The sequence below is a fragment of the Lipotes vexillifer genome, unplaced genomic scaffold (assembly GCF_000442215.2).
Source record: "Lipotes vexillifer unplaced genomic scaffold, Lipotes_vexillifer_v1.1 scaffold168, whole genome shotgun sequence".
Taxonomy (NCBI): Eukaryota; Metazoa; Chordata; class Mammalia; order Artiodactyla; family Lipotidae; genus Lipotes; species Lipotes vexillifer.
In genome coordinates, this window is record NW_006773947.1 from 2,866,711 (window position 1) to 2,885,520 (window position 18,810).

Below are 18,810 nucleotides of genomic sequence, written 5' to 3' on the forward strand. Positions count from 1 at the left end.
AGCAAGCAAGAAAGCTAGCTAAGATCTCCTATGGCAGCACGTATAGAGTCAGGTTGTTTGTGGGTGTATGGTGGGGAGAACAGGGGGCTAAAGTCACACCATCTCGTTGGGATACCCTGAAGTTTGTGCAACCAAGAAAATAGTTGGCTTCCCTGGCAGAAAACATCACACAAAATTACACAGGGTTCTTGGAAGGATAAGGTTGTAGCCCTGGGGACACCAGAAGCCAGTGATTGGCAGCAGAGAATAATGACTTGTGATTAATGGTTGGAAGCCTTCTGATAAGCTCCTTAGATACCAAAACATCAGAGGAATGTATGACAAATATGGCTCCAATTTATTTAATCTTACAAACCATAATAATCTGAGCTTCGTAAGGTTTATTTGAATTGTTTCTCTTATCTCTTTGTCTTGAAGATTTAAATTAAATTTATTTTTTTGACTTGAGTTAGTTCAATTTCTTTAGAAATATTTTTACTCTGTAAATTAGTATACTGTGATGGTTAATTTTATGTATCAACTTGACTGGACTGAGGACTGTCCAGATAATGGCTAAAACATTATTTCTGGATGTGTCTGCAAGGGTGGATCTGGAAGAGATTGGCATTTGAATCAATAGACTGAGTAAAGACCATTACCCTACCCAGTGCAAATGGGCATCAACCAATCTGCTAAGCACTTGAGTAGAGCAAAAAGGCAGAGGAAGGGCAAATTCTCCCTCTCTGCTTGAGCTGAGACGTACATCTTCTCCTGCCCTCAAATACTGATGATGTTCCTGGTTGTCAGACCTTGAGACCCAGACTGAATTATACCACTGGCTTTCCTGGTTCTCCAGCTTGTGGAGGGCAGATCATGGAAATTCCCATCCTCCATAATCATGTGAGCCAATTCCTATAATAAATCTCTTCATATATATATATATATATATATATATATATATATATATATATATATATCCTCCCATTTCCCAAGAGATTAAACACTTGACTTTTGCTCCTATTGGTTCTGTTTCTCTGGAGAACCCTGACTAATACATTAAGTGACAGTTCTAACACTAAACTAAGTGTGGTAAAGAATATAAAGAAATAAATGTCATGATACATCCTCATGGAACTTTGTTAGGGCCAAAGGAACAAGAAATAATGTTTAGTGTGTGGTTAGATTAGTCAGTTAAAGCTACTGAACAGCAACTAATGAATCTTGTTTGTTGATTCATGTCATCTATTCATTCACTGTAAAACCCTTCCTGAATTCCAAATGGCAGTAGGTGATTATGCTAGTGAGGAATGTCCATTCTTATCAGAACCTCAGTAGTTTGCAGAAGCCACCTAATCCACCCTTTGCATTTGGATTGGCAGTTTTTCTTTTTTCTCTATTTTTTAAAATTTCCATTTCCACAGGCTTAAAGGTAGTTGTGGAATGTGCTTTTCCTTTTCAGAAAATCCAGTGCCAGCATTGTTCCCTCAAGCTAGCAAGTCTCAGGCTTTGAGATTTTAGTTTAGTGCTGACCATTATATTTGTTTTCACAGTGAGAAAATCTAAGTCATTTTGGGCACTGGTTCAAGGTTACATGATGAGGGCATGAACCCCATGCCTGAACTCACTAACAAACTTGAATCATAGTTCCTGAGCATTGGTTATGCCAGGAGATGAGATGGGGTCCAAGTCACACCATCACTTTTCAGAGAACTTGCCAAACAGACTTTAAATTTTTGACATTGATCCCATTTCCTCATTTCTCAGGCTGGAATTATATGAAGCTTATTTTCATTTCTTGCTTAAAGTATTACCCTGCATGATCATGGCACTGGGATTGTCAGGGTCACTGGTATCCTCCATGGCTAAATCCACAGATCTGTTCTCAGTCCTCATTTTACTGAAATTATCTGAACAGCTGACATAGTTGATCAATCCCTCCTTCTTAAAGCACTTTCTTCACTTGATCTTTGAGACACCACTTTCTCTCTGTTTTCCTCCTACGTCACTGGCTCTTCCTTTCCATTGTCCATTGCTTGTTCTTGCTCATCTTCCTCACCTTCTAACATTGGACGCTAATCCAAGCTCATGATCCTTCCTCTAAAGTTTTTTGTGATCCAGTTTTTCCCACCTCAAGAAATGACAACTCTTTCCTTCTAGCTGCTCAGGCTAATAGCTTGAAGTCATCTTTGGCCCCTCTTTCCTCTCGCACTCCACATCCTCTCTGTCAGGAAATTCTGTCAGCTTTTCCTTTGAAATGTATCCAGAATATGACACCTTCTGCCTACCTTCACTACTTCCACCCTAGCGAAGCTACCATGATTCCTTCCTGGATGATGGCTGTAGTTTTCTCCCTGCTTCTTCCATGTACCTCTAAAGTCTACCCATAACACAGCAGAGGGAACCTTTAAAATACTGTCGCCTCTGTGCTCAAAACTCTCCGATAGTACCCCCATCTCACTCAGAGTAAAAGACAAAATCTTTGCAATGCTCTACAAGGCCTTCTGTGACCTGGTACCAACAACTTCTCTTATTTCGTCTCCTATTCTTTTTCCCCTAATACCTCTCCAGCCATATGCCTGCTTTCTGTTTCTCTGACATTCCAGGAATGCTCCTGACTTGAGGATGTTATACTAACTGTTCCCTCTGCCCGCGATGCACTCCCTTCATGGAGCCGCATGGCTGAATCCTACACCTCCTGCAGGTCTTTGCTCAAACGTCACTTAATCAGAGAAGGCTTCCCCAACCAACTTAAAATTGCAACCGCATTCCCCATCCCAGCACCCTCTTCTCCTTTTCTTTTTAATTCTTTCCCATTGCACATATCATCATTCAATACACTACTTATTTTACTTGTTTATTGATGCTCTCAATTCCATCTACAAAATGTAGACTCTGTGTGGACAGAGAAATTTTTGTCTGTTTTCTTTAACTGCTATATGCCCAGTCCTTAGAACAATGTCTGCCACATAGTAGGCCAGAAAAATATTAATAAATATTTTTGAATGGTCACATCTTACTCGGAGGCCATGAAACAAGCCTCAAGTAAAGCTCAAAGCCTCAAGTAATGTTCTGAGGAAGTTGTCTCCATGACCACATATCTGCTTACACTACCCCAGAGAACAAGAAGCTGTATTGTTTTGCTTTATTTTGTTTTGATTCCCTTGTACATCACGTCCTTGTATAAAGTATACAGCATGTTCTTGTACAGTGTATACAGCATGTCCTTGTACAATGAGACAGCTGTCCCTTCCCATTTACCTGGCTCTGTTCTCCCTGTATCATATGGTTTCTTCACTATAGAATAGTCAGTTCTATCTTAAAGAGCAAAACTATCTTACCAAAATGTGAAGAAATCTTAGAGTTTGCCTGTATATCAGAGATAAGTATGAGGCAATAAGACTGAAGCAGAATTTTTTAATTGTAAAAAACCAAATTATTTGAAAAACCATGGAGCCATTTTTTTCTTGCTCTTGACCTTGAACAAACAGGGATGGTTATTATCACCAAATTTGGGTTAATCAAAAAGAAAGAATGAGATGTAGTGAGTTAGGGTAGGAATGGAATGGGACTTACAGATGGATGAAGGTGTAAATTGGGTATATTAGCTGCTAATTTAGGATCATAAAATGCTTCAAACCACAACATGTAAGTATCTGGTATGTTCTGCTTTGGGAAAGTTCTCAGTTATATCCTTCTCACTCTGCATGTCAAATGTCCAAGGCAACAAAATAGCCAGAACAGGTCAGTAATGTATAAGCTTCATGTACTCTAATGGGATGGTTTTTACTGGTCACACACATATGCCAGTTTCTGTTATGATAATGCACATGATCACTCACAGTACTTTGATGTAGCTTAGCTTACCGACCATGATTTATATTACTTGTAGTTTCTGCTAGTTGACTCTTTCATTCTATCTCAATCCTTGAATTACCCAAGCCTCCTTTACCACTTTCACCTACATTTTTTTCTCCCAGTCCAAGACTTTCCATTTCATTTTTTTAACCCACTGAGGAAACGTGAGCCAGTTAGCATCACATAGATCACTCCAGTTGCCATGCTCTTTCTCCAGATTCTGTTTGAGGCAATCCAGCCATCTACAGTCTCTTGACAGAGTTAAGGTTCCATAAAGCCTTGTCCTTCTCACTCTTTTCAACACCTATGGTCCCAACACTGCTTATAAGAGCACACAATATAAAATAAGTCCCCAAACAGACAGTTTTGCCCTACACTTAATTTTCATAGACCGCCCCTCACCACCACCACCCCACCCTCACTCCCCAGCCTTCCTGTCTCATCTAAGAGGGAAGAGGGAATAGCTAAGAAACATCTGTGAAGGTCACAGCTCAGGGACACAGGCCCACTAAAAGACTGAGGTTTAATAATAAGATTATAGAATGCTTCCCCTCCCCCACATTTACCCCTACCACTGCCACTAACAGGGCTTCAGTATAATAACAGTGGCCTCCAGATGAAAGAACTGCAAGATACAGATTTTTTTCTAAGAAGGATAACTTACAGAAGCCTAAAGTTAACAGGGGAGATAAAACAAGGATGAAAGAGAAATATGAAGCCTCTAGCACCTAGAGCTACAGCAAATATTAAATACACCCCAACTCCTAGCTAGATTAACATAAAATCTCACATTAAAGGCCTATTGATACAACATGTCAGACTTTCAACAAAAAATTACAAAGCAAGGAAAAACACAGCCTGAAGAAACAAAGCAAGCAAGCAAGAAAGCAAGCATCAGACTTAGATATGACATAGATACTGTGATTATCGGGCAAAGAATTCAAAACAATTAATTTTAATATTTTAAGAGCTCTAATGGAAAAAGTTAGACAACATGCAAAACAAGTGGGTAATATAAGCAAAGAGATGGAAACTCTCAGACAGAATAAAAAGGAAAGGCTAGATATAAAAAACAGTGCAATAGAAATGAAGAATACCTTCAGTGGAACCATAGACTGGACATGAATGAGGAAAGAATCAGGGAGCTTCAAGATATGTCAGTCAGTACAAACTTCCCAAACTTAAATGCAAAGAGGAAAAAAAAATGAAAAAAAATTAAAGAATAAAACATCCAAGAACTGTGTGACAATTTCAGAAGGTCAAACATACACATAGTTGGAATACCTAAAGGAGAAGAAAGGGAGAATGGAATAGAGAAAATATTTGAAGTGATAATGGCCAAGAACAAACACCAAACCACAGATTCAGGAAACTTAGAGAATAGCAGCTAGGATAAACACTAAAAAGTACACACCTTGGCATGTCATATTCAAACTGCAGAAAATCAAAGACAGAAAGAAAATCCTGAAAGAAGCTAGAGAAATAAAACACCTTGCCTATAATGGAATATGGATAAGAATTACATTGGACGTCTCATCAAAAAACATGCAAGCAACAAAAGAGTAGAATGAAATATTTTAAATGTTGAAAGAAAAACCCACCAACCTAAAGTTCTATATCTTGCAAAACTATCATTCAAAAGTGAAGGAGATTAAGAGAATAAAAAACAAGTCACAGACTGGTAGAAAATATTTTCAAAAAACATATCTGATAAAGCATTTGTATCCACAATATGCAAAGAACTCTTAAAACTCAACAATAAGAAAACAAACAACCCAATTAAAAAGTGGACCAGCACCAAACAAACACCTTACCAAAAATGATATACAGATGGCAAATAATCACATTAAAAGATGCTCAACATATATTTTTAGATAATTGCATACTAAAATGACAATGAGACCCCACTACACACCTATTAGAATGGCGAAAATCCAAAACATTGACGACACCAAATGCTGACAAGGATGTGGAGCAACAGGAACTCTCATTTATTGCTGGTGAGAAAGCAAAATGGTACAACCACTTTGGAAGACAGTTAACAGTTTCTTACAAAGCCACACATATTCTACCATATGTCCAGCAATTGTGCCCTTTGGTGTTTATCCAAATAAGTTGAAAACCTATGTCCACACAGAAACCTTCACATAAATGTTTATTCACGATTGCCAAGAATTGGAAGCACCCAATATGTCCTTCAATAGGTGAATCGACAAATTGTGGTATATCCATACAATGGGATATTGTTTAATGATAAAAGGAAATGAGCTATCAAGCCATGAAAAATCATGGAGGAGCCTTAAATGCTAATTACTAAGTAAAAGAAGCCAGTCTTAAATGGCTACATACTGTATGATTCCAACTATATGACATTCTGGAAAAGGCAAAACTATAGAGACGATAAAAAGATCAGTGGTTGCCAGAGGTTTGGGAGGATGCAGAGGGAGAATGAGAGAACATTTTAGGACAGTGGAACTATTCCTTATGATACCATAAAGTAGATACATGTCATTACACATTTGTCAAAACCCCAAAATCTTCACAAAGTGTGAAGCCTAATGTAAACTAAGGACTTTAGTTAATAATAATGTGTCAATAGGGAGATGCAAGAGGGAGGAGATATGGGGATATATGTATACGTATAGCTGATTCACTTTGTTATAAAGCAGAAACTAACACACCATTGTAAAGCAATTATACTCCAATAAAGATGTTAAAAAATAAAAAAAATAATGTGTCAATACTGGTTCATCAATTGTAATAAATGTACCATGCCAGTGCCATTTGTTGATAATAGGTGAGTGGGGAGTGAGGGGGTATAGAAGAACTATGTAATTTCCACTCATTTTTTTCTGTAAACCCAAAGCTGCTCTAGGAACTAGTCTATCATTTAAAAAAGTGAAGGAGAATAAAGACCTTATCAGACAAGCAAAGCCTCCAATCTGGAGGCTTCTGAAACTGATGTAGCCTGTTGGGTTTTGGGGACACTTGGCTGACTGTAGAGATTTATCCTACCTAGGTGTGAAGAGACTTCACCGCTTTGCTAAGTGTGGAAAAAGTAATTATAGGACTTGGTTAAGAAAAGTAAATATATGTGCTTTATCAATATAGAGTGAAGACTAACATTTGTTGCTATGTGACTAATTCTGTGCTCGGTGCTTAACATGTTGAATTATTTCCTGCCTGCCTGCCTGCCTGCCTTCTTCCCTTCCCTACCTCCTCCCCCACTGCCTCCCTCCTTCTCTCCCTTCCTTCCTTTATACATAGTCATTGAGTTGTTTGATACATACCACCGAAGATACAATATCCTCAAAGAGTTTATAATCTAGTGGAGGAAAGTTACCGGTACAGGAAAGTCCAGTATGATGAGGTCCATGTGCCAATGTTAGGGAGATTACAAGGTACTTGGCAGCACAGGAGATGGGCACATATCCAACCTTGTGGGCACAGGGAAGGCTCCCATGGGAGGTATCTAAGTTGGGATCTGAAGGATGAGTAGCCATTAGTCAGATAAGGGGAAGGGAGACAGGGCAAGGGAAGCAGACTCCAGACAGAGAGAACAACCTCTATGAAAGCCCAGAGATGAGTGAAAGTCAACAGAATTTAGTTTAGAGAGAACTCATAGTGCCAGGAACTATGGAGACTAAAGATAACACTGGGTTGGTAAGAAAGAAACCAATCTTGGCTAGTCAGAGTAGGAGATATTCTGAGGGTAGTGAGTAGCCATTTAGAAAGAGGAGTGAACCAAACCAAACATTTGCTCTTTCCAACGGTGGATGGAGTGTGGAGACTAGGCCAACGTTAGGGGCAGGAGATGCTTACAAAAATCTAGGCATGAAATGGTGATTCTCAAACTAGGGATGGAGATTGCTAGAAAGCTTCAAAAAGCTGGAAGCAAGAGCTGAAATTTGGAGATTTTTTTGATTTGAGAATGGTGATGGAGCACACAAATTAGAGAGACCTCTAACTAAGTTTTCTGGTGGCACGTGATAACATCTTTGAGGAGAAAACAGGTCTGTGAGGTTAGAGGGAAGAAAGATGATGATTTCAGTTTGGAGCATTTGGTTTTGAAGAGCTTGTGGGAGATGGGAGAGAGTACATGAATGTGAAACTCAGTAAAGACATTTTGGCTAGAGAGAAAAGACCTGGAAGTTGTTGGCATAAAGGTAGTGATTAAAGTGGGAGATTTATTTTTACAACAACCATTAAGGCAGATATTTCTCTTCTTGTTTTCAGAGGAGGAAAGCAAGATTTGGAGAGCATTAATAACTTGCTCAAAATCAGGGAGCAGTGGAGCCAGGATCTTTAATCTATGTACTTCTACTTCACACCACTCTTTCTGGGTAAATGCACTGTTTTCGAGTAATATGATTGTATTACTCCTATGGGATTTTTCTTTTCACATCTGAGAATTCTGGAAAACACTTCTACTTTTCACAGGAACTCCCTTGGAGTAATGTCACCATTCACAGCCTCAAAAACTCCTTTTCAAAGCTAAGGTAAAACACGTTAACATCTTTATGGGAATTTCTTTTCATCTGGACAGAATGATCCCGATGATACGTGGTTTCTGAAAGCAGCCCCGAGTGTGTCTAACCAAGCCAGGTATGTAGTGGGTGACAAACCTTGGCATTAGGTTGACCACTTGCCTCCTCATGCAGTAGCCTGACATTGGACACGTCAGATAAGCGATGGCAGGAGCAGACACCCATTTCACTAGCCGATGCAAGGCTGGCTCTGTATTTGGTTACCCATCCCTCTGGGACATTCACTGATGTCACCTGTCTCCTCCTCATGGGATTCCCTCATCTCCACCAACCTGACCCTCAAATTCCATCTCCTTTATGTCCAGATAGCACCAGAGTTGAAGTCTTTTCTTATTTCCCATTCAGAGAGAAGCTGGACGCTCATTGTGGTGACTTCATCCCTCTTGGCATCCCCCTCCCACCCCCTCCTCCCAGGCACTGTCGTTTTCATTTGCATGGCCTCAGGGGTCTTTGACTGTGGAGGGACCTGCTTCATAGCTGACACCAAGGCTCAAGCTCTAACCTCTCACACTTTCTCATATAACATCTCATCTGCTGGTGGAATACATTTGTTTGTGATTACAGGCTGCACATAATACCATTGCACAGGGCCTTATGTTATGGCCCAGCGCCATGAGAAAACACATTAGTAATTTTTTATGACCCTAGTGCAACCATGCAGGATTTCCCTAAAACAGAAAACATGAAGGGATTTTATTGTCTTGCACTATTAGCCATCCCTTATGGCTGATGCATGTATATTAGAGCTAACAGAACACAGGACTTTCTGGACATTCTGGGTTGAGAGGTTTCTGACTCTAATTAGTGAACACCCCTTGTTTATCTGTTCTGGGGGACGTAAAACACACAAGGAAATTACAAACAAAAGGCATCAAGGTCTTGAATGTTTCTCTTGGTATATTGACTGACTCCTGGGCTTAAACGAGATTCTCTTAGGAAGCCACTCCTGAAAGTAACTGTGAAATGATAAAAATTGGAAGAGGCTAGTGAATTCTAGGGATTCTCACTACTCCTCTTTGAAAAATAACATACAGATTGGACTTCCCATTAGACCAGGACAAGATCTGGCTCTCTGCAGTGGGCTTTGTCTTTCTATCTCTGTCTCTGTCTCTGTCTCTGTCTCTCTCTGTCTCTCTGTCTCTGTCTCTCTCTCTCTCTCTCTCTCTGTCTCTCTCTCTCACACACACACACACACACACACACACACACACACATCATCTAATCAAAATGTCTAAAAAGAAAATAGTCGACTTTCATTTGGCCTTAAGAATATATAATTCCTATAAAAAAACAATCTATTTTTGGCGCTGTTAATGGTATTCAATGTCCACCCAGGAGTTTTTGTTAAACTAGCAGGAGAGAACTTGAGAGGTTCTAGTCCTCTTAGAGGAACTGCATTGGAACATTTTAACTACTTTTCTGTGAAGGACAAAATCAATCTGAATCTGGCAGCTCTTAGAAGCCACTCCACCCAGCTAGGAGTGTGTCCCCAAGGGTCCAGGGGGCAAAGATAAGTCAACCAAGAGTATGAGAAGACAACAGGCACCATGGAGTAAATGGACAAACCCAATCCTATAAAAGGGTTTAAATTAGAAACATTAGAAAAAATAATGTTGCCTATTCCATATAGAATACTAGTAGTTGGCATGATGGTGCCAACTCTTTAAGCTCCACATAAATGTGTGATGGCTACTTTTCCAAACTACACATCAGCCTTCAAAACTATGCATCACATTGAGGGGCAGACACAGGTGAGAACCTGGCTGAGCACTTCTGTATTAAGAGCCAAACGTGGTAGACAAAGCAGAATAATAAAGCGCAATGATGTTTGGGTTTCACATTGACTGTGCTATGGTTATAGTAACAAATGTACCAAGGCTCAAACATTAACTTCCCTTAAAAAAAAAACCTAATATATTTGTGAGGTACTCTGGGGAGAAAGCTGTTCATGGCATCTCACTCCTAACAGAAGGGAAAAGCTGAGTTTGCACCCTACCCCCTCACCTATCGCCTTCCCTGGGCTTCAGTGTTTTCACCCATTGCTCATGGCTCCCAGGCAGCACTTTGGGCTCACACTTAGTGCAAAATGGCATAGATGGGCAACATTAAACGCCCTTAACTTATGAGACTGATCTGTGTATTGCCTTTTTTTTTTTAATGGGCATAAATATACTAATATTTACTAATCTTTGAGCTTTTCTTTTTAAAATATTCAGACTGGACTGATCCATGTTGCCATTTCTACACATTAGTTATACTGGAGGCTAGGCTGTGAACGCTATTCTGTATATATTGAAAGGTATTTTTATCTAACCAGCCAAACATTGGAAAGGAGCTCCAGCTCTGCCAGCCCCTCCAGCACCTCACAGGGAGATTCTGCCAGCAGAAGGAACTGGGATTATCTCAGGAGCTAACCCCAGAGGTTAGGTTTCAGGCCATCTATGCCCTTGCATGTCTTTTTCCTTGGAGAAAAGATCTTTTCCAGTTTGATTCACTGGGCTGGTAAGTGAAGTGAGTAGCTAAGCCCCGAGGGCACACCCAGAGACTCACTCATTAATCCCACTGTGAAGGAGAGAGGGCTACACATTTAGTCTGTGATGAGGCTGGTTACATGGCGGACACAGATGTGATGTGTGGCAACTCGATCTCGACTGTGTTGTAATGAATACAATGTGTTCAGTGCTCACTTGACAGGGTGATGCCTCTGAGAAGCATTGTCATGAACTTATGACTGGAAGCACATTTTAATCGTGTTTGGCTCCCTGTAGATCAGTTTCAGATCGTGTAATCTGTGGAGAGCATCTGTTGATTGGCATGTTTTCCGAAGTTCAGCTCTAGTTTATGAGATGTGGAAGAAAGAAATTCTGCTCACAGCTATTACACTAAGATTCACAGGACTTTGCTCAATTTGCAAATGCTCTTTCAGTGGTTGACTTATGCTTGCTCCTCTCCAACCCAGGTTTGGCTATTCATAGACCAGGAATTAAATCACTGAAGTCCAGCCTTCTCAGGTTTCTCTTCCCCCAGGGAGGGCAGTTTTAGAGTGGTTATAAGAAAATCAACTCATCCCTAATCAGTTGGCCCAAAGAGACCCAAAGTGCTCCTCCCCCTTCCTTTTACAATCCTTCCAATAAAACTTCTTTACTTTTTTTATCCTTAGGTGGGGAGCCCTCTTAGAGAGTTCACACAGTGAGTGTGGTTTGTGCATTCAATATTAAGATCTGATCATTGCCTCTTGAGGGCTGAAAAATGAAAACACTGGATAGGAGCCCACCTTCTGGCTTCATGCTTGTCAAGAACAGGATCTATTAGCCTTTTAAAGAAATACTGATAATAAAAAGCAGACTAAGTGAGCTATGTGAATTGGCATCTAATCAATTATTTTCTGAGCTCTTCCCCCCTTAAGTTACTCAGAGCCGCGTGAGCAAACAAGATTTTACTGTTCCAAGCCCTCTTGCTTTCCACAGAGCTTGGATAATATATAAGCCTGTGCACATCCCTATTCTCTTTTGAGATGTTTTATTAACATCATCATCATAGGAAAGGTCGTATTCCCTTTAATTAAAGGGTATACAAGTCAGAAACCTCCCCACCCCACATTCCCCAAGCATCAAGAGGTGCAAGGCCAGAGCATCCCTCCCATTGCCCACCAGCTGGGCCAGGATGTCCGTGGTGTGAGGACCAGGACAGCCACTGGGGCCGGGCTGCTTTCTTTTTCCCACATTAGTTCCTCATTGTGTCGACCTAGAACTTTTGGATGTGAACGAGATCGCATACTTGGAATGATACTTTTTTTCTCCATAAACCTTTTGCCCTACAGTTGATTTATTTCTCCTGGGCTAGAATTGGACTCATCCTGAATATCAGTCTTTGACATGGACGACACCCCAGCCTTTGGAGGCTCTCCTCCTCACAAGCTGGTTGCATCAAATGCTCTGCTTTGCCTTTGCTTTCCTGTCTCATCCACGCCTCACCCTCTCTCCTACGCTCTCCATACTCAACCTCCACCCTTTGACTTCTAGGACATACATCACTGGAAGAAGAAATGCATCTATGATTTTCCCTGAGTGCGGGCCAATTCCTTATTTTAGCGTGGGCGGGCCTGGCCTGGGGAGGTGCGTGCCAGGCAGTTGAGTGATGTTGGCATTGTCCGGTCATTTCTAGTCCCTACCCAGGAGGTGTTCGGAAGCACTGACTCGACTAGGGGAAGTCATCTTTGTTAACCCCTTAGTGGAGCAGCATAATGCCAAAAGAAATCACGAAACACAAGAAAAAAGGCAACTAGAGGGTAAATAGTCATTTAAAAGGATTTCTGTTTTTCTATTAAAGAAAAATAAAAGCTACTTTCCAACCTGGGGCTTGAGATAGGTGTGATTAGTGCCATTGGCGGGTCTCTGCCACAGAAATGCTTTTTTGTTTTAAGAAGATGTTGGGGGTAGGAGTTTATTTATTTATTTTTGCTGTGTTGGGTCTTCGTTTCTGCGCGAGGGCTTTCTCTAGTTGTGGCGAGCGGGGGCCACTCTTCATCGCGGTGCGTGGGCCTCTCACTATCGCGGCCTCTCTTGTTGCGGAGCACAGGCTCCAGACGCGCAGGCTCAGCAGTTGTGGCTCACGGGCCCAGTTGCTCCACGGCATGTGGGATCCTCCCAGACCAGGGCTCGAACCCGTGTCCCCTGCATTAGCAGGCAGACTTCCAATCACTGCACCACCAGGGAAACCCAGAAATGCTTCTTTTGAGAAAAAAAGTAGAGGATTATCTAAAGCACTCAGTTTCTCTTATTAAGTTTGTGTTTTCTTAAAATTAGATTGAGAAAAATTCATTTCTGCATGGAGCGTGCATTCTAGAATAAGCTTAAATGCACAAGTTTCCAGGCTTGATCTGCAATCCTGTTGGGTAATTCCAGCCAGACCTTGACCCTGGGGGTTGTGAGGACCAGAAGTGGCGATACCAGTTACTGTCTGTTTTGTTAGAAGCTGGAGTTGAACTTGGGAGCGTGAATAATGCTAGCTCAATTTTCCCCTCCCTCCAGCCAACCGCTGAAATCACTGAGACTTCTCATAGGGTAAACATGTCTGTTAGATTGTTCCCAAGATTGCTCCTATACTTTACCTTGTAATATTAATTTGCTCTTTTCATCACTTTCCCCTGACCCACTGGCACCTTTCGCCTCCACTCTTTACCTAATTGAACCTAAATCCAAAGCCACAGATTCTTCTGGGTGTCTATTCACATATGTGAAAGCTCAGTCAAGGTGCCCCTAAGCTGGAACAGAGCTAACTGTTCCTGTCTTAATTCTCTGGGTCTTGGTTGTCTGTTTCTGGTGCTTATTCATAATTCCCATAGAAGAAAGCAGTTTTTAATATTTTTCATAAAAAATTCAGAAATCTGGTAAATATCCACATTTTCAAAGAACTCAGGCCCAAGGCTTCCTTTTTCCCAGTTCCTCCCCATAGTCAATCAGCATTTATGGAGAGCATTTTATGAGGCAGCTGCTCTGCTGGGCCCTCACTTACACTGTTTCCTTTACTCCTCACCACCATTCTTTAGCATGGTACTACGCATAGGGCAGGCTCTCGGTGAATGTGTTACGTGGATAACCTTATGGAAAAGAGTTATTAACCTAACATTAGAGCTGAGAAGACTGAGGCCCAGAATAGTTAAGTGATTTGTCCAACATACTGAGGTTTGACTGAATTCACCCTCTGTCTCGCCCGTTGGTCTTTGTCACCTGCATGTCGGTTAGTTAAAGCCGCCATCCAGTGGACCCCCAGAAATGGGTCTGCCTGATGCACTGTCTCATTGCTTCAGAAAGGCCTGGTGCTATTTATGGAGAGAATAAGGGTGACAGACCGGCGTGGTGTTTTGCCTCTTGGCCTTTGGAATGCAGTCTACAGCATTTGCTCCAGAAAACCTCACACAGATTTGTGTTTGCGCAAAGGGGTCCAAAGACTTAATTATTTTTTGGGAACTCTGCTATTTGTCCTTTGCTAACCAGGTCATCCTTCAGACAGAAAAAATGCTGTGTATGACCCAGCCAAGGCTGCTGCTCAATGGGGTTGACAGCAGGCCAGAAACTCAAAACCCTGCCCGCAGGCCTGAGCACGTCCAGAAAGTGAGCTGACGGAAGGCAGTTCTCTGTGTGCGCCCTGCATGTGTCTCTCTCCCCTACGCCATTGTTCAAGCTGGAAGAGTTACAAAAAACAATGCCTACTTGACCCTTGTTGATAGGTGGTTGCACTGAACTAAATGAGAAAAAGGCAACCTGTCTCTTCTGACAGAAATAGGCAAAGCAGAATCCATCACCGTGGCCCGGATGTTCTATGACTTGCAACGTTTCAAAATGTGTGTTTCCATCACTGTCTCGGCAGCCGCCACATCTGTCTCTCCTGGGAGGCGGATGTAGAAGTGCCCTTAAATAAAAACTTTGAAATTTCAACATTTGGTTTTTCTGCTTTCCCAACAATTGTTTTGTGGATATGTTCACATGACTAAGATTCTTGCTCAAAAGCCCCAAAGCACTTAAGAATAAATTACAAAGGGCCCAAGTGGTGGTCCCCCTTATTCTACAGCAGTGTGTTCTTGGGGGTCTCTTGAGTGTCCATAACAGGGGCACAGACAGAGCTGCTTGATCAGTGAGTCCATCGGAGCCATTAGCCATGCCGATCCTGAAAGCATAGAGTCACGAGCGGAGTCCAGTGGATTTATTCCACAGATATTTCTTTGTCTTCATGGCTGCATGCAGAGCGCTAGGTAAAGAAGCACTCACAGGCAGGCTGCCTCAAGCTCTCCAGGCCAACCAGCACTGGTAAAGGAAGCGCTGTGCTCCAGAGGGCGCTCCAGTTCCCGAAGCGGATGTCAGTCAGCATTCTCTAGTCAATCCAGACATGATGCGTTTGTCCTTAAATATCAGCAAAACTACGGCTACAGTGACAATAATCACACGGGCTGGCGAGTCCTCTCATGAAATCAACAGTGATTTTACCCTTTCTTACACGTAGACATTCCCAATGTCTTCTCCTTTAAAAAAAAGTCTTCAGTATATTTGAAAGACCACACACACAGCTGGCCATTTGTAGAATTTGTTGTAATAGATCCAATGGGAGGAGGCATTGGAAGGGCTTCATATGTGTATGTCCTCAGTAAACGATAGCTGCTACTATCACCCTCTCACACCGTCATCACAGTCATCATCACTGCGGTTTTTTGCTTGCCTTTAACCAGGAATTAAATCAATGGCAGCTCAGAGCTCTGGCGTTAAAACTTCCTCTTTGTACCTTGACATTTACCTTTTGAGAAGTCCAGTGAAGTCCAGTTTGCCTCTGTTTTTAAGCTGAAGACCTTCAGAGGAGCAGCAGTGGGCATCTCATTTTAGTATCTTTGTCAAGGAACCTGAAAAATCCACTCAGGGAGCCGGTGCTACATACCCTGTGTCTTCTTTATACCAAACCTTGGAAGTGGGGAGGAGGGAACCTAGGTATTTCACCTAGGTTATGCGCTAAATTGTTTTCCCCCTAAAATTCATATGCTGAAATTCTAACTTCTACTGCCTCAGAATGTGACTGTATTGGACATAGAGTCTGTAAAAAGGTAATTGAGTTAAAATGAGGTTGTTATAGGATGGCCCCTAATCCAACCTGACTGGTCTCCTACAAAGAAGATATTAGGACTCAGACATATACAAGGGAAGGCCATGTGAAGACTCAGGGAGAAGACAGACATCTACAAGACAAGGAGACAGGTCTCAGAAGAAACCAACCCTGCCTGACACCTTGGTTTAGGTCTAGCATCCAGAACTGTGAAAAAAATACATGTTTGTTGTTTAAGCCACCCAGTCTGTGGTATTTGTTATGGCAGCCCAAGCAAACTAATACGACATATGTCATCTCATTGACTCCTCTGCACAAACCAATGTGTTATTATCACCAATTTGTAGATAAGAAAACTGATGATTTGAGAGATAAGTAAGTTGTCCATGGTCTTACAGGTGGTCGAGTAGCTTGGCCAGGTTGTAAATCCAGTTCTGCTAGAGGGTACCTGTCATATTTTAATAAATTTTAACACTTATTATTTACCATTACTATTGGCTTCAAGAAGGTAATATCCAATTCAGGTAAGCATACCACAAAGAGATGAAGTTTATGTAGATCAATAGAGGTACTTCCCATATAGCAGGAGAGAAACATGTTGGCTTGCTTGTAGGAAAAGTAGGAGCCCAAGTCCCATAAATATTGTTCAAACTCAGCATGAAGTAAAACTTAGCATCTTATAAGCCATGTCTTGTTATAGAAGTCTCCAAGAAATGAAGTTTTAGAAGTCAAATATGCATTGATTTATAGACAGAATAAGAGGCATTTTGGTGGGAATATGTTGTGTAAGGTGTTCGGGTGCATTTACACCCACTCGGAAACTAAAAATGCTTTTCCAAATAAGATCGTAAAAGTCTTTGTCCTAGTCAGTCAAAGATAGCCCTTATAACATGGCCAAAGATTAAAGTTTATGTTCACAATTATTTTAAACCAAGAAATTACTCTCTGGCTTCTCAATCATATTTCTATTCCTTTTGTACATCTCATCAAAGCATTTCGATTAGAACAAGTCATTGAGGACAGAAGCCAAAATAAATAGTTGAGTTTGAATTACTACAGTGAAGGGACCACAGTTTAAATCAGGCCCAAGTTAGGGGGACTTTTCATGATTCTATGAGATTCTAGTATTTATGGAATTGGCTTGTGTGTCGATTTTTTTTCTTCCTGATTTCTAAAATCATCCATGAATTTCTTAGTCTATCTTGTCAAGCTTTTTCTGATGCCCTCTCAAAAGTTCCAGCCAGTTGATGGTTTGCTTTTCCTTGGAGCTCATTAACTTGGCCTGCAGCCAGCAGCCTCTGCCCAGCTGTCTGGCCATGTCGCCCACGTTGGCTACATGAGAACCAGAGGTGCCTGCCAGCTCCCCTGCTTCCATCCCTGCTTCCAGAATGGACCAGGGGGTGCTGCAGTCAAATGGAAATAAAGCTAGGGTACACATATACCCACAAATCTAATCTTTGTTCATGTCGTTTGGGGCTGGTCAGGGGACATCATAGAGTGGTTAAGTGCACAAGTTTTGGGGATGGACAGAGTCAGTTCAAATCCCAACTGCCACCTACAAGTCATATGACTCTGGGTACATTGCTTAATCAGGCTGGGCCTCCATTTCCTCATTTAAGTGGAGATAACAACTACTTTGCAGGTTAGTTGAAAAGGTTAAATGAAATAACAGGTGAAGTATCTAAGAAAGTATTTGGCAGAAGCCAGGTGCTTAATAAATGAAGACTATGAACAGAAGTTCGATGACTTCCCCTAACATAACTTCCAGTGCTTTCTGTGTCTTTGATATTTAATTTTTGACACAACAAAGCCAGTCTGTATTTCGAGCAATACCATGGCGACCTGATGTGCAATCAGCACTTAACCTCACATAAGACCCAAGAGTCCCCACGGAGGGCATTCTCCATGTGTTTCAAACTTGGTGCATCATCCACCAAGCATGTTCCCTCCGGAAAAGCAGGAGACCGCCCAAGGTTTGGATAAGTTCAGGGAAGCATCTGAACTTTTTGGGAGCTGTCCCATCAAAACTGGAGTTGTCTGGGTTTTGACCACTGGGGCCAATATTCTCTTCTGTCTGGGCTTTTAAAAAAGATTAGAACATTTATTCCCAGTTCTCTGTGTCATTAGAAGCTCTTAAGCATGAAGACTAATTTCAACCAGAATTTTGTGGGTGAAAGAGATGAGTAACGTGAGAAAATGAATGAGGACATTGGCACTCACTGGGGGACATTAGGGACCCCAAGGAGAAAAATAAAAGCTGTCTTCATCAGCTGGCCCAAGGTGGAGAGGGGTTTATGATATGTGATTGGTTCCAGCATTCTGTTTTGAATCTCTCCCTCACTGCATAAATTAGAATTGGAAAGATTTGGGTTTGAATTCTATTTGCAACATTTATCAGGTGGGTTGGCTTCTTACAACCTCCCCAAACCTCAGTTTCCTCATTGGCAAGGTGGAAATATTAGTAAGTACTCAATAAGATTGTTCATTCATCATTCATTCACCCAACACCATTTGTAAAGCACTTGCTCTGGCACATAGCAAGCACTCAATAAATGGTAGCTCCCCAGAAGCTTCCGTGGACTCCTCATAATTCCATGTCCCTAGATTTCAGGGAAAATTTCACATTTGTACCACAACTTTTTTCATTTTGCTTGGGAATATGTTCTCACCTTTATAAAAAGTGTGCTTGGCCCTTTAGAGCCCTCAGAGAAAATTTTTAAATGGAAGAATGTGGGTCCTTCTAAAACCAATATTATTGAAACTCACTAAAATGTTAGGCCCATTCTTTGTTGTTCTCAATTCACTTGAATTAACATGCATGAACAATACAACTTAGCTACAT